Below are 17,339 nucleotides of genomic sequence, written 5' to 3'. Positions count from 1 at the left end.
CCTCTACACTGAAAACTACAGCATTTTGAAAAAGGAGATTGAGGAGGATATAAGAAAATGTAAAGACATCCCTTGCTCCTGGGTAGGAAGAACCAATATAGTGAAAATGGCCATACTTCCAAAACTACTATATAGATTTAATGCAATGCCAATTGAAATTCCAACAATATACTTCACAGAACTAGAGAAAACAATCCAAAAATTCATTTGGAACCAGAAGAGACCTAGAATAGCTAAAGCAATTCTAAGCAACAGAGACATGGCTGGGGGTATTACAATCCCCAACTTGAAACTATACTACAAAGCTACTGTGATAAAAACAGCATGGTACTGGGAAAGAAACAGACCCGAGGATCAGTAGAATAGATTAGAAGATGCATAACAACTCCAGACATACTCAGCCACCTCATCTTTGACAAAGGAGCCAACCACCCTCATTGGAGGAAAGATAGCCTATTTAATAAATGGTGTTGGAAAAACTGGATTCCAACCTGCCAAATATTAAGACTAGACCCATACTTATCACCATGCACTAAGATCAAACTAAGATTGAAGTGGATTAAAGATGTAAATATTAAGACCAAAACACTAAATTTTCTGGAAAATAAGTTAGGTAGAACCCCTGAAGACACTGACATAGGTAAAGACTTTATGTACAAAACCTCAGTAGCATGGGAACTAGCACAAAGAATCAACAACTGGGATCTTATCTCATTAAAAAGCTTCTGCACTCCAAGAGAAACCACCAACAGAGCCATTGTTGGTAGGAATGCAGACTGGTGCAACCACTGTGGAAATCAGTATGGAGATACCTCAAAGAACTAGGGCTAGAGGTCCCATTTGACCCAGCTATTCCCCTGCTGGGTATCTTCCCAAAAGAAAAGCATCATACCACAGCGATATATGTGCACCCATGTTTATAGCAGCACAGTTTGTTATAGCTAAAGCTCGGAAACAGCCCAAGTGCCCATCAATTGGAAAATGGATAAAGAAGATGTGGGGTTTTTTTTTAATATAAAATGGAGTACTACTCAGCCATAAAGAACAAGAAACTAGAGACATTTATAGCTAAATGGATGCATATTGAGGCCATCCTCTTAAGTGAAATAAATAGGACACACATGTGTAAATACCAAATAGTTTCTCTAGTGTGAGCGACTGAAAGTGTAATTAAGGATTAAAATGATTAAAATGAATAATTGATAATTTGAAATAAGAAGAAAAGGTTCAAAGAGGTAGGGGTGGCAGGAGTGGAAGGGGAGAGATCAGAGTTACAGGCTGGAATCTGGAAAGAATCCATATATAGATTGTGTTTAAAACTATAGGAAGAGATGTAGATAGAGACTAGGCTTGAGCTCATCAGTGGGTTGGGAAGGAAGAGTCACTGAGATCAAAGGAGAGAAGGGTATGTTTCCAGAAGAGCGCATTCAGCTATGTGCAGTACACAGTACTCGATAGTGTAATAAATGACTGTTACTGTTTTAGGTACTTATATCATGCTGTGCTTTTCATCCTTTAGAGCATAGTCCTACTTATATAAAAGAGTTTACTGTGAAACAGTGTGCTGCTATGCCAATGGTAGCCTCATGTATCTCATGTTTAACTGTTATGTGGATAATATCAAGGGACCATCACAGATGATTGACATATACCTTCTCAGTTTGCACTTAGAAGATGGCACTCTGTGTGGTACTTTGCGATACACATGGATGAAATTGCCTAATAAAATATTTCTCAGATTATATTTCCATCACGTGTCACATGACTGTATTGAAATTTAAATTAAAAACATTTGGCCTATGTGGAGTCTACTAGCTAATTAGAATTTTTTTTCCAGACCACTATTTGTTCAATATTAGTTTTGAAAATCTTTCTAAAACAAATCACATCCTTTGATGTCTTGTTAATGCTTGAGATGTTTTTTTAAATTATATGGAAAAATGTTTAAGTACTTTTCAGTTTTGCTTTGGTTGAGTTCTATTACATTTGAATATTATTATAGTTTTTACTCTTGCATTGCTTTTCTTTGAATAATTTTAATTTTTGTATATATGTGTTTAGTGAATGATAATAGAGTTATAGAAAATTTTTTTTAAAAAAGAAAGAAAAGGCAGGGCAGGGTTACTGGGGATGTAGATCAGTGGTAGAGGACTTGCCAAGCATGCATGAAACTCTTATGTTCAATCCCCAGTACTGAAGGAAGAAAAACAGAAAGCAAGCACCCCAAATCACTAGGGTTACCTGAGGATAGACTAGGATCCCCTCGTGGGTGGTCTTTGATTTTATTAAAAGTAACAAAGTCATAGAAATGTTAGAAAATGCAAGATAATACTGTTCAGTTGCAAGGACCACTCAATTGACTCAAGGGGAAATGGTGGTGTGCTATAAGAATAAACTCCTGGGCTAGGGATTTAGGTCAGTGGTTCCACTGCTTGCCTTGCAAGCACAAGGTCCCGAGTTTGATCCCCAGTACCAAAAAAAAAAAAAAAAGAAGAAACTCCTCTTGGTGACAAGTTGAAGGCCACGAAGGTAGCCACAGCTGCTCTTGGCTTCTCTGTCCCCAGAACATGGCTTCTCCCTCTGCCAACTTGCTTCTCAATTCACATTTCTAAGGGCAAAAGAAGAGCTGAACCTAGATCACCTTTGCAGGACCTATTACTCCAGGCATGTGATCCTAACCAGTTCATGATTGGCTGCGCGTGAACTGCTGGCCAATCATACTCCAGTGAGCTATGAAGGGGGCGGAGTCACAATGCAAAGTGACGCCATCCAGGCTTGCCCCTCACGAAGGGGCTGAGGTGGCCCGCAACATAAGCATGCTAGCACCAACACAAAAAGCAAGAGAAAAATGAGCCCAAATCCCACCGCCTGTACGTCCCAAGCTTCGTTTTCTATACATTTTACCTGGTTGAATATATATCCAATGCAACTTTGCATTTTCCTTCTTGGAGTTAATATTTTAAAATATTAAAATTAGAGTTAAAGTATTTCCAATGTCTTTCCAACCCCATTGCCTTTTCAGTGTTTACATAATATTCCTATGTACTACCTGGGTAGTGCATATGATTTACTAAATCAATCCCCTACAGGCATGAATGTTATCCCAAATTCCTATGACTGGACACAGTCTCAAATGCTTGGACTATTTTCAGGCGTGTTCAAGTTTTAACTTGATGAGTGTTTGGGAAACCCGATGCTTTCATGGGCAGGAGTGTGACGGTTCTTTGGAGGAGGCCACAGGGATAGAGGGAATATGGTGTTGGTCCCGGTATATCTGCCCTGCTGTTCTTGAACGCTGGACCTGTGGGGTAGACTGAAGGCTGAACACCAGCACCTCTCCCCGCCTGGAGCGGCCAAGAGAGGCCAAGAGCAACCCAGACTGTGAAAAGCCTGGAGGGTGAGTGGGTGACAACTTGCTGTCCTCTGAAGCTTTTGCTGCTCTTTTCCAATAAGCCTGACCACCTTGGGGTGAGGCCGGGCCACCTCCTGTGGCTGGGATCTGAGGTGACGAGGGAGAATGGGGACCGAAAACCGCTCCTGTAAGATCACAGAGGCAGAGCTTGCGCAGATGAGGACCTGAGCACCCCCGAGGGGCCTGGGTCCCAGAGAAAGTTGGAGCCAGAGCCAGAACCAGAATGTGAACCCACAGGCCAGATCTGGACAGGTACCACTAGCCCTCCCAATTGGTACTCAGTTAGCATCTTGACAGCTCTAGACAGAGCCAGCTTCACCGGTACAAAACCTGTGCAGTCACTCAAGGCCCCATGCTCAGAGAGCCCTACACTGTGTTTAATGCTCTGCTGCCACCCTATTGAAATTCCTAATACGTGCCGAACAAGTCCCCATATTTCCGTATTGTACTGTACCCTGCCAATTTTCTCTTTTTTTGGTACCTGGGATCGAACTCAGGACCTTGTGCTTGCAAGGCAGGTGGTGGCACCACTGAGTTAAATCCCCGGCTACCCTGCCAATTTTTTAAAAATTAGTTTTATTGGAACTCTTCATATATATAATGATCACATGCATCATAGGAAATTTGTACCTGTACGTGATAGATCTTGATTCTTCTTTTTTCCCCATTTCCTTCAACCCTTCTTCCCCTCCTTATTTACAAAAGCTATGTTTCCATTTTCCTTCTAGTCCCTCTTTTTCTCCCCCATTCCCTTTCCCATTTGAACATTTTCTTCCTACTTCTCAACATGTATCTTCCATTTTGTTCCTTATTTATGCTTTCAGATTCTCACGCAAGAGAAACAATGCACTATTTAAGCATATGTATATGATTTATTTCACTGAAAAGTATGGTTTTGAGGTACATCCATTTACCTAAGTGTTTCCAGTTTATCCTTCTTTATGGCAGAGTAGTACTCCATTGTGTGTAACAAAACACATTTTCTTTAACCATTTATCCATCGATGGGCATCTGGGCTGTTTCCAAGGTTTAGCTATTACAAACTGTTTTGCTATAAACATGAGTGTGCATATCACTGTGATATTATGCTTTTAACTCTTTCAGGAAGATACCAAGAAGGGGAATAGGGGTGTTAAATGAAACCTCTAGTTTTAATTTTTTAAGGAATTTCAACAGTGGTTGTACCAATTTACACTCCCACCAATAGTGGAGAAGGGTTCCTTTTTCCCACACCCCTGCCAGCATTTGTTATTGGTTGATTTCTTGATAGCAGCCATTCTTTCTGGAGTGAGATGGAATCTCAGTGTTGTTTTAATTTGCATCACTAGAATGACCAGTAATGTTGAACTTTTTTTCGTATATTTATTTGCTGTTTGTACTTCTCCATCTGAGAAGTGTCTATTCATTTCAGATGCCCATTTTTGGATTGTGTACCCTGCCCATTTTGTAGTAGCTCCTGTTTCTGACCAGAGTTCATAGAATATGGGTTGTTAATAGCAGTGTCTACTTCAAGGATTGATGCTGGGTAGGCAGACTCTGGGATGATCTGTTAGGCCAGTGCACAGGAAGTGCCTCATTAACTTGGCTGTCCTTATGAGCCTTCCTCTTCTGTTACCCGGAAGCCTTCAGTAGGCTGCCTCTTGCCTGGGCTTGGATGCAACTTCCTGTTCTTTCTTGTGCCCCTTGACTGTCTCTCTTCCTTAATCTTCTCACTGTGAACTCTGAACCAAGCATTCAAATATCTGGGGGCAAGGACCAAGCCTGGGAAGCTGCAGCAGTCGCCCAGGAGCCCTTAAAGCCCTTATCAGAAAGGAACTGCTAACAATTCTGTCTCTGGTTTATGGCTGCTCTTCTTTCTTTATGGCCCTTTTACTGCTCCCAGGGCCTGGTGTTCAGATGTGCTGCTCTTTGAGAGGGGAGATGGTACTGCTCAGGACAGAGGAGCTACTGCTGGGGGATGTGGCTGCTGAGCTGCAAATCTACCTTCCCCTGAGAAACAGTTTTGGATTCCTTGTGGCAGAAGTGGGCTCAACCTAGAAGGCTCTCAGGCAGTGCTGACTCAGCCTCAAAGCCTACAGGTGCGTTTGACCACTCTGCCCTGGTCTCCAGCAGCTTCCTGGATCTTATCTTATCCTTTGAAGAAGATCGTGCTAACCATTCCATTCTTGGGGCAGCTGAATTATCATCATACTCATCACACACTGGGCCTTTTGGCTGCCCAGAATTGGTATGTGGGAAACATTTTTTTTTTTTTTTTTAAAAAGGATAGGTTAAAGGTGGCTTCAGGCCAGGTACAGTTTCACAGGCCTATAATCTCAGCTCTGAGGGAGGCTGAGGCTGAAGGATCATGAGTTTGAGTCCTACTTGGGCAACTTAGTGACATCCTGTCTCAAAATAAAAAATAACTGGGGATGTAGCTCAGTGGTGGAGTACTCCGTTCAATCTCTAGTACCTCAATCAATCAATCAATCAATCAATCAATGATTTCAGTCATGGGGAAGCCTCACAAACAATCATTCATCCTTATGCCATTTTATGGGTGGAGAAATAAAATTTAAAAGGATCTGTGATTTCTTCAAGGTTACAATTAGTCAGTGGTGGGGTCAGGATTTGAAATGTGGTTTGTCTTCCTGACTGTACTTGTTGGATACACAACATGTAGAAGGCTTGGTCCTGGGAACTTGAATGGCTCCATGCCGCGCAGGTGGTCTAGACAAGCATGCCCGGAAAGATCTGGCACCTTCTATATGGAGCACAAATCACCCAGCCCAGGCCACATGCAGAAGTGTGGGAGAGAATACTTCAGAGATGGGCTGCCTGTGTCTTCCCGTGTGTGTGTGTGTGTGTGTGTGTGTGTGTGTGTGTGTGTTCTTCTGTTCCCTTAGGACCCAACTTTGGGTGCCCCGGGGTAAGGTCCATCTTTTTGAAAAAAAATTTGAATAGGGCCACACCTGCTTCGCAAGCACAAAGTCCTGAGTTCAATCCCGATACCGCAAATAAATAAAATAAAATTTTAATAGAGGAAACAACAGACATTTATTTATTTATTTATTTATTTATTTATTTATTTATATAGAGACAGGATCTCTCTATGTAGCTCAGGCTGGCCTTGAATTTACTAAGTAGGCTATCCTGGCCTCGAAAGCCTATCCTGGCCTCGAACTCAAAGTGATCCTTCTGCCTCAGGCTCCTAAGTGCTGAGACTACAGACATGAGCCACCATGCCCAGCCGGCAACAACTTATAAATTGGGTGTCGAAGTTTCAGGGCGCTGATAAATAGCACCTCTTTTCTCTGCCAAACACAGAGCAAATTGAGAGTAGATATAGAAAGGTGTCAATGGTCCATCTGTGGCCCATAAAGTCTGGCAGATGGATATGAAATGCCAAGTTCACTGCTGATCAAATAAGTATCTGGGAATATACAGCATAATTAGCTTCCTAGAGCTAGATCCCAGTTAGCTGAATACCTGACACCTGTACACAGGGCAGCCTTGGGTCTCTCTGCCCAGTGGAGTCTGCTCTGGCTAACTTTGGGTCTGGAATTTTGGAGAAGAAGGGGGTGTTTTGCAGGCCAGCCCCAAAGGGAGACAGAGAGGCAGGGGTAGAGCTCCAAAATGCTTCAGAGCAACCGCTGCTTAGTCTCCCAAACCCACCAGATAGATCCCTTCCCCTCTGCTGGAGCCATGGGGAACCAGAGGGGTGGAGGGCAAGCGCACCCGTCCAGCATCCTGGGGAAGGACTCAGCCCCCAGGCCAACTGGCAAGTGGAGGAAGAGAAGTCAGTAAAGTCCGCAGGACTGGTCCCCCAAGCCCTGGGAGGCCCTTTCCACTTTCCCAGACTGAGCAAGGCTAAGCCTGAGAGTCCAGCTGGAAACCCCCAGAATGTCCCCCTTGCCCCGCTCTGCCCCTGCACATTCCTCCAGCATCAGGAGGACAAGGCCAAGAATCCTTGCACTGCATCTGTGCACACTGCGAGGCCATCGGCTCCCTCCCCTCCGCCAGGCTCCACCAGCACAGGAGCTGCAATAAGCCCCTGCAAATGCACCCGGACCCTCTGTCAAGGTCAAGTGCTTCCCAGCCCCACATGGTGGCACACAACTGGACTCCAGCACCTTGGGAAGCTGAGGCAGGAAGATGACCTGTTCTAGTCATCCCCTGTGGAGCTTAGTGAGACCTTGTCTCAAAATAAAAATTTAAAAAGACTGGGATGTAGCTCAGCACAGGGCCCTGGGTTCAATCCTTAGTCCTAGAGGGAAAAAAAGTCAAGTGCTTCCCAAATCCAAAAACTTCCTTCTCCCTTTTTATTTTGTCTCCCTTTCTTCCTTTCAACAGTAAATTCCTGTCAAGTTGGACATGGTTCTGGCTTCAAGGACTAAAGGAAAGGATACAAAGTGGGTTTGGTTTTGGTTTGTTGTTGTTTTTGTTTTGTTTTGAGACAAGGTCTCACTGTGCAGTTCAGGCTGGACTTGAGCTCACTATGGAGCCCAGACTGGCCTCGAACTTGCAGCGGTCCTCCTGCCTCAGCCTCCCAAGTGTTGTGATTACAGGCATGCACCACCATGCCCAGCTTGGTTTGGGTTTTTTTGTTTATTTGTTTTGTTTTTGATTTATGAGACAGGGTCTTCTTCCCATAGATCAGGCTGGCCTCACACTTGAAGCGATCCTCCTGTCTCAGCCTCTTGAGTGCTGGAATCATAGGCATATGCCACCATACCTGGCCTTTTGTGTCCTTTCTAGTGACAATTTTATTGTCTGTGGTTAAGGTACTCACCTGCATTGATTTTGAAGTCTTAAAGGCAGCAAGGTTATTGACTTTCCCTGCCCAGCACTCCCGGAAGCTAAGTTTTAAGAATCATCTTGGCAGGCAATTAATCTTTTGTTTTGCCTTTGACCTTTTTTTCAATAAGTTCCTTGGTTCAGTGGTTCCACTGCCTGCCTCGCAAGTGCAAGGACCCGAGTTCGATCCCCACTACAAAAAAAAAAAGAAAAGAAAAGAAAAAGTTTATTGGTACATTTTAGGTATACAATATAGTTACATTCATCATTGGGATCTTGTACCTTTACATGATCTATCTTGGTTCTTATTTTTTTCCCCATTCCCCTGCCCACCTTTCAACCCCTCCACCCCTCCCTCTTTACAAAGACTTTGTTTCCATTTTCTTCCTTTTCTTATATTTATTTTCCTTTCCCCTACCCCTCCCACTTCCCCTACCCCTTTAGACCTTTTCTTCCTATGACACATTATCTATTATACATTTTGATCCTTATTTACACTTTTAGTTTCTCACACCAGAAAAACAATTCAGTATTTACACATGTGTGTGCTATTGATTTCACTTAAGAATATGGCCTTGGGGCTGGGGATTTAGCTCAGTGGTTCCACCGTCTGCCTTGAAAGGGCAAGGTCCTGAGTTCAATCCCCAGTACCAAAAAGAAAAAAACAGAGCATGGCCTCAATGTGCACCAACTTAGCTCTAAATGTCTCTAGTTTCTTGTTCTTTATGGCTGAGTAGTACTTCATTTTATTTAAAAAAAGCACACACACACATCTTCTTAAGCCAGTCTCCAGTTGATAAGCGCTTGTTTCCAAGCTTTAGCTATTACAAACTGTGCTGCTAGAAACATGGGTGCACATATATCTCTGTGGTACGATGCTTTTAACTCTTTTGAGAAGATTCCCAGCAGGGGAATAGCTAGGTCAAATGGGACCTCTAGTCCTAGTTCTTTGAGGTATCTCCATACTGATTTCCACAGTGGTTGCACCAGTCTGAACTCCCACCAACAACAGAGAAGGGTTCCTTTCTCCCCACAGCCCCGCCAGCATTTATTATTGGTTGGTTTCTTGACAGCAGCCATTCTTTGTGGGGTGAGGTGGAATCTCAGTGTTGTTTTCATCTGTGTCTCTCAAATGACCAGTGATGTTGAACATTTTTTCATATGTTTATTTACTGCTTTTACTTCTTTGTCTGAGAAATGTCTGTTCATTTTAGATGCCCATTTTTGAATTGGGTCTTTATATTTGGGGGGGTTCTTTTTTTTTTAAGTTCTTCATAGATTCTAGATAGTAGTCCTTTGAGGAGTAGCTGGTAAAATTTTTTTCCCACATTGTAGGATGTCTCTTAGCTCTGTTGGTGGTTTCTCTTGAAACGCAGCTTTTTAATACAATGAGATCCCAGTTGTTGATTCTTTGTGCTAGTTCTTGTGCTACTGAGATTTTGTTCATAAATTCATTTCCTATGCCAATGTCTTCAAGAGTTCTACCTAAGTTATCTTCCAGCAGGTTTAGTGTTTCTGTTTTAACATTTAGATCTTTAATCCACCTGGATTTTAGTTTAATGCATGGTGAGAGATATAGGTCTAGTATTAATCTTTGGCAGGTTGAAATCCAGTTTTTCCCACACCATTTATTAAAGAGGCTATCTTTCCTCCAGTGAAGATGGTTGGCTCCTTTGTCAAAGATGAGGTGGCTGAGTGTGTCTGGAGTTGTTTCTTCATCTTCTAATCTGTTCCACTGGTCCTCAGATCTGTTTCTTTGCCAGTACCATGCTGTTTTTATCACAGCAGCTTTGTAGTATAGTTTCAAGTTGGGGACCTTCTGTGTTCTTTGATGGGGCTCTCCCAAGAGGTTCTGGGAACCCAGGACAAGGAGTCTCCCAGACATGTGGACCCCTGCCAGGCTCACACAGCAAGAGGACAGGTAGCCCAGGCAGAGGCAAAGGGTACAGCAAAGGCACAGCAAGGAGAAAGTGAACAAGGTGTGGAGGGACACTGAGTCCATAGTCCAGTGCTCAGAGGGCTGGAGAGGAGCCTCTAGGGGTTTGGTCTCAGGCTCTGGCTCTGGCTCCTGTCTTCTTTGTTTGCTTGTAGTACTGGGGATTGAACCCAGAGCCTTTCAACGGAGCTACATCCCCAGCCCCCCCCTCTTTTTTTGAGACAGGGTCTTATTAAGTCCCTAAGCTACCCAGGCTGGACTCAAACTTGCAGTACTTTGCCTCAGCATCACAGAGTGGTGGAATTACAGGTGTGCACCTGGCTTCTGTCATCTACTTTTAAACCTCCCATCTGGCCTGGGGGTTGCATAATGCCACCAACAACACCAAGATACCACAGTCAGCCTCACAGACCACATGCATGGACAGCCCTGCTGTGGGGAGAGCGTGCAGTGCCTAGGACCCCTCAGCAACAGGAAATACACCCAGTAGGAAGGCTGGAGAGCTTTCGGCCATCCCACCACCACCTGCTGAAGGGTTCTCTTTGAACAAACCTCTTTCTTGATGCAGAAGTTGAATGACAAATGGAATCTATACCAAAGGAATTGATAAAGCCCACCATCTTGCAGGATTTACAAAAAGACCAACAAAGGTGCAGGAGAAAGACCCCATGAATTTAGTCGTCATGACTTAATCATCACACAATTGCTAAGACAAGAGACCCAACATGTGCTGTGTAGTCTCTTAACCATTGTGCTAACCTTTGCAGGAGGGGGGAGTCAGGGGGTGCTGCCAGAGCCTTTGGGCTGAGAAGACACCAGAACAGCATCTGTGCTCTCCTGGGCTCCCCCCTCAGACTCCACCCTCCCCCTGCCAAGCCCATTATACAGCCTTGGGGAGGATCAATAACAATTATACACTGGGTCTTTCTTTCTTTCTTTCCTTCCTTCCTTCCTTCCTTCCTTCCTTCCTTCCTTCCTTCCTTCCTTCCCATACTGGGATTAAAGCCAGGGCCTTTCCACTGAGCTTTGCACATTCCCAGCCCCCTCTTTAAAAACTTTATTTTGGGCCGGGGATTTAGCTCAGTGGTTCCACCGCCTGCCTCGAAAGCACAAGGTCCCAAGTTCGATCCCCGGTACCAAAAAATAAAAACATTAAAAAATAATAAAAATAAAAATAAAAACTTTATTTTGAGATGGGGACTCACTATGTCACAAAATTGCCCACGCTGGACTCGAACTTTGATCCTCTTGCCTCAGCCTCCTAGACCGTTGAGATTATGGGAGTGAGCCACCATACCCAGAAAAAATTGTAGCTAGCGCAAAAGTCCGTGCTGCTCTGACGCTAGCGCTGGGGAGAAGTCTGGAGGGAGTGGTTGGCGGGATGAGGGGACCCAGCAGGGCTGGGGCTGCTGATGTACAGGATTCGGAGTTGAGGGAGAGAACAGCTGACCACTTGCAAGTGCAGTCAGCCCTCCGTGTCCACAGGGCATGGACTCCAGGACGCCCCGCACACCAAAGTCAGAGGCAGAGTGATGCCTTATTTCCAGGCTGCGGTGCTTGCCTGTAACCTGTGCACGGCCACTACCTACGCTTCCCTGCTTGATGCAAGGCGAACGCTAACAACTAATCCTTGTTATTCCGTCTGGGGAATAGTCACGAGACAAAGTGCCCGTGTTTAGCACAGCCCCGCTTTTTTTTCCGCACATATTTTCGACCTGAAGTCGGTTGAATCCACGGATTCGGAATGGGTGGATGAGGAGGGCTAACTGTACCTGTCTCTGCAGCAAGGGAAGCCGGGGACAGGGAGTTGCCGCAGCCCCTGCCCCTGGCTGCAGACTGGCGGCGGGCAATGAGAAGATTCCCCGGATGCTGAAATCTCCAAGGGTCTTGGGAAGACATCTGTGCCAGAAAGCCCAGGGTTCCCATCTTCCAGGAACTAAATTTACTGGCTGGAATGCTTCCACGCAAACCTCACCTTAACTAGGCCCTTATTTTACTCCCACTTTTAATTAAAGGAAGAGGGTCCCAAAGAGCCCAGGCGTCCTCCAGGAAAGGTGTCCCTGGAGGACAGCAGGGTCCAGCCTAGGATGCCCACCCTACTTTGTCCCTAAGGAGTCTCACCCTTACTGAATGGTCCGGGGCTGGTGTTCTGAGCACTGTGCTGTAGGATCTGACTTAATCCTCCCAGCAGTCCTCGGGCCCCTTTTACACACAGGGAAACCCACAGAGAGAAGACAGCCCTCTCCTTGGGCGGGGCCAGCTACTTCCAGAGCCTCATGTCTAACCACTGAGCTCAAGTCCCTGGCTCGTCTTCATACCATAGGATAAAGAAAACATCTCTCACCCGGGTGTGGAGGCATATGCCTGTGATCCCAGCACTCTGGGAGGCTGAGGCAGGAAGACTGCAAATTTGAGCCCAGCCTGGGCAACTTAGAGATTTAACGAGACCCTGTCTCAAAATTAAAAATAAAAATAAAGAAGGAAAGGAAAAGGGCTGGGGATGTAGCTCAGTGCAAAGGCCCTGGGTGCAATCCCTAATACCACCACAAAATGAGGATGAGGATGATGATAGCAGGAAAGGAGGAAACAAAGGGAAGGAAGGATCTCTCCACATGCTCTACCAAGCGCAGCAGGGCCAGCCTGACCTCCTTGCCTCTCAGTTTTCACAGATTTCTGAAAAAGGCAGCTCTTTCTCAGGCTTGGGGCCTTTTCAAATCCTGTTCCTAACTGCTATGGCCGCGATACAGTGCTTTCCTAGCCCACCCTGTCTCTCGGGCCTGTAATCCCTCCCAGCACCCAGGAGATGAGGCAGGAGGATTGCTGTGAGTTCCAGACCAGCCTGAGCTACAAAGTGAGACCCTGTCTCAAAAAAGCAAACAAAAAACCTGAAATACCCTCTGGGTTACAGCCTTCACCCTCTCCGCCTGCAGCTGGGTCGGGCAGCAGCTGAGGGCTGAGGCTCTGCCCTTCCCGCTCCATAGGGGCCTGGTGCCTGCTGCGCTGGGCACACTCTTTCTTCCTGGGAAATGCCAGGCCCTTCTTGGGCAGAGCTGCCGTCCAGGACACGCAGGGCCCTCCCTTGTCCTGCAGAGGTGAAGGCTCACACCTTCTCACAGGGGCATTCAGAGCAGGGGACCCCCTGCGGATGGCCGGATGGGACAGGAAGCAGCCTGTGTGGGGGTAGAAAAGGTCAAAGCTCAAGGGGTGGGGTGGGGGAGGTCGGGTCAGTTGGAGAACTCCAAGTTCGGGTGCAGCAGCTGCTCGACCTTCACCAAGTGGGTGGCCGCCTGCCTGTGAAGGCGGAAATGGTCGAGGAGAGGACTCCCAGTTGGTCCACACCTGCCCCACACTCGCTTCCTGGGTGGCGGGGGGCTCCACTCGCGTGCCTTTCTGCGCCCTTTCCCCAGGGTGCCTTCCAAACAGCCACCCCAGGACACTGACCTGTCCCTCCCCCTCCAAAGCAGGCCGCTGTCTGGCACCTGCCTTCTCACCCCTCCCATCACTCCCTGGCAAGTCATCCCTGGTCTTTGCTGGCCTTAGCTGGCGAAGGGGTCCGAGGGAGACTTAAGTCCTCCTCACTCTCCACATGCTGCTCTTTGTGACTGTATCATTCTGGATGCCCGATCTTGATCATTTTCTGAGTTGTGAATTTCTGGATTCATATGAAAAGCTTTATGAGAGTAGGCAGCTGCGTGTGGTGGCACACACCTATAAGCCTGGCAGTCAAGAGGCTGAGACAGGAGAATGGCTGAGAGTTCCATGCCAGCCTGGGCTATGTAGTGGATTCTAGGCTAGACAAACTATATAGTGAGACCTGTCTCCAAAAAGAAAGAAAGAAGAAAGAAAGAAGGAAAGAAAGAAAGAAAGAAGGAAGGAAGGAAGGAAGGGAAAGAAGAGAGAGAAAAGATTTAACATAAGGAGTAAATTGATTCTCTGGAAAAAGAGCCAGTTTAGAGTGAGAGAAAACAATATTATCAGAAAAGATTTGTTCTTTTAGCCAGGTGTAGTAGCGCCTGCCTGTATGTAGCTTCAGCAATCTGGGAGGCAGCAGCAGGAGGATTGCAAATTCGAACCCTGCTTGGGCAACTTAGCGATTTAGCAAGAACCCGTCTCAAAATAAAAAACATTTTTTGAGGGCTAGGAATGGAACTCAGTGTGAAGGCCCCTTCCCCAGTTCTAAAGAAAAAAAACGATGAGCTCCCTTGCCTTACCTGTTTCTCCTTGGTCTGCTGACATTGGGACCTTGCCTTCCTCGCCTGAAAACCCCGACTAGCTGTATCCTTGTTTCTGTTCCACTTAATGTTTTTCTAATATCCCTGACATGTTTGTGTGATTCATTAGGCTATCAAGCTGGATTTTATAGTTTCAATAATGTATTTTTCTGTGCCCAAAAAGGTATCTATGAAAGTATTTCTCAAGAGGGCACCAGGATAGGAAGCAGGACTCAATTCCCACCTTTAGTTTTACTCATGATAAAGTTTTTGCAAAGAAAACCAATGTGATCCACTGCACCATATTACTCTTGAACAGTTTGTCCTTGTTGGATCAGAGGAATTGCCTCCAGGGCACCCCCATCATTAAAATAGTCATCAAATAATAAAAGACTTCTCCAAAGTCGTGCTGGGCAACTTCCACCTCCGCCCCATCTAAATTTATTGACAGGCATCCTGGTTTGCTTTCCAAAACTGTCATTCCAAGCAATAGCCCCATGCTCATGTTGCTCTGGGCACCACATTTAAATCAGAAGTATACTTTCATTAGCTTCTTTCTCCCTAGTTTCCTATCAGTTCAGTGAAAAAAATCTATTTCTCTTTTAAAGTTGAATGCAAAAAATAAAAAAAAGTTGAATGCAATAGAACAAATGACAATATTTGCCTTCTAAACCAATAGGTTCTGCCTCTCTACTTAAGGAAAAAACTTAGGAAAAGATGCAAGTAAAGCAAATGTTGGTTTTGAGTTTGATTAAATGTCTCCATCCTGTAACTCACAAAAATCTCATGGTGATTTGATTTTCATTTCATAGTCTATTTGGAGAAGTCTGATTTATCTTATGAAAACTTGCAGTAACCCTTGGAGAACTTCAAACACGTTCTAACTGTTGCCAGGTTCCCCTTGTTGATATTCTCCATCAGCACACTGTCATCTAAAAGGTACAGAGAAGGGTCATGTCACTGGTACGTCTTATATCTTGGTTCTTAGCATTAGTAATATCAGCCAACAGGGCAAAAGTTTTTGCTACTCTCTCCCCCAAAGGATGGCTCCTACTCTGTGGGTTCAGAATCTGAACTTGGCTTAGCTCAAGCTTCCCCACGAGGGTGCAGGCAATCCAGGGTCATCAAAGTCTTGGCCAGATAGAGGGTGGTTTCCGGATCTTCCACTTGCTTGGTGTGAGGGCTGCCTCCTGATCCCAGGAAAAGCATCTAAATCTTCTTATAATCCCATCTCGGAGGAATAGTCCATCGTCTGCCAAATTCTATGTCAAAAGAGAGTCAGCCAATCCCACCTGTGCCCAGGGGAGGGAGCCACACAGGGTGTAATGCCAAGAAGTGGGGATCACCGGGGGGGGCGATTTAGTGGTGCCACTGGCAGCTGCTGGGGTACAGACACTAAGGGCTGGAATCTGCAGTGCCCCTGCTTGGCCAGCATCAGCTCAGAGTAGCTGGTGCACACATTTCGCCAGCTGTTATGATATGTGATTTCACATATTATTCTTGTCCGAAATCTATTCAAAATCTATTCTATTTTGTGCCAGGTACTGGGATCAGGGATGGAAGTGTCATCCTCAGAGCCTTGTGGTTGAGTGAGTGAGACAGAGCAGTGCAGCAATCAGGGCTCCATGGATGAGGCCCAAGCGCTTCGGGGCAAAGAGGAGAGGGAGCCACTCCAGGCCAGGGGCAAGCCCGATAGGAGCGGAGAAGCTGGCGAGTGGCCAGCCAGTCAGGGGACCTGTTGCAAAAATGCAGCATGCACAGGAAGGCATGAGGCAGGGAGGGGCTGCATATGGCAGGACATAGCGATGGCAGCAGGTGACAAGCTGGAGATGGGTGTGCGCTAGGCTCGGGGTTTGGGGCTTATCCTGAAGGTTAGTGCAGCCAGGGGAGGATTTTGAAGCTAGAGAGTGGTGCCATGCGGAGCGCTGTCTGTGGTAGCAGCATGTAAGCGGGAACAGGGGCACACGCTCCACACGGCAGCATGGAGAAGAGTTCAAACACGTTGCTACTCCCAGCAAGAAATGATAAGAGCTGTCGTGGATCTGGGGACAAGGAGGTGATGCTAGGAGATTTTTAGGGGGCAGAACCAACAAAGCCAGGCAAATGAATGGGGTGCTTGAGGGAGACAGAGGAGTCTAGAAGTGAGTGGCCCAAGTTTCTAACTCAGCTGGGGAAGGTGAATTCGCTGCCTAACAGAAGGGTGGCAAATTCCAATGAGGGACCAAGTAGGCTTGGTTTTAAGTATGTTCAACTGGAGGTGGCCTGAGAGTGGAGATGATGAAGGAGGATTGTGAAAGTGGCCTCCGCCCATAGCTTCCGGAAGCCCTGGTCTCTAGACAGCTTAGGGCAATTCCTGGGGCAGAAGCTGGGAAAGAGGGATGAGTGGAGGAAGAGATGGCCTCAGATAAGCCAGAGTGCATTGGAGCAGAAGAGAGAGCGGCAGTAAGCGGAGCAATGCTCAGGTCTGCGTGGCTCCCGTGAGTTCACAATCAGGACTTGGCTTTCATGGAAGAGAATCTACGTGCTGAACAGGCAACAGGAGGTAAGGAAGAATAGAGAGCCAGTGTAGACTTCTTGAAAGGAGCTGGCCAGGCATCTTATACTACGTGAGTGTGTTGAGGCCAGGAGGTTAGGGGTGAGCCAAGTCTCCAGCAGCAGCAGATCAGAGAACAAAGCAGAATGCTGGTGGCTGGTGGCACAGAGCAGGTTCCTTGATGTGGAGCAATGCCCAGGAAGTGCTGGGGGCTGGCTGGGATTCTGCCAGGGCTCCTGTCCTGTTTAGCGAATCCTTCGGAGCCCTGAGTCAGCACGCAGCAATACTCGGAGCAAATCAACAAACAGTGAAAGGATGTGACAGAGCAAAGAAACTTATTTCAAGTTCAGCTAAGCTTTATTTCCCAGAATACATTTCAAATGAGCAAAATGGAAGCCAGCTGGGCAGGGTGGCACATGCCTGTAATCCCAGCTACTCAGGAGTCAAGGCAGGAAGATTGCAAGTTCAAGG

General features: G+C 46.2%; 1 protein-coding gene across 1 annotated transcript in view; it reads left to right on the top strand.

Moving 5' to 3' along the window:
- The window catches only part of Cep112 (centrosomal protein 112), a 655,204-nt gene that overhangs the window by 629,675 nt on the left and 8,190 nt on the right, over positions 1-17,339 (top strand). The window lies entirely within an intron of this gene.

The sequence above is a fragment of the Heterocephalus glaber genome, unplaced genomic scaffold (genome assembly GCF_053883595.1).
Source record: "Heterocephalus glaber isolate CG9 unplaced genomic scaffold, H.glaber_assembly_v1.0 deba00000937, whole genome shotgun sequence".
In the NCBI taxonomy this organism is placed as follows: Eukaryota; Metazoa; Chordata; class Mammalia; order Rodentia; family Bathyergidae; genus Heterocephalus; species Heterocephalus glaber.
Note: the sequence above shows the minus strand (reverse complement) of the source record. Positions and strands in the feature narration are given on the sequence as shown.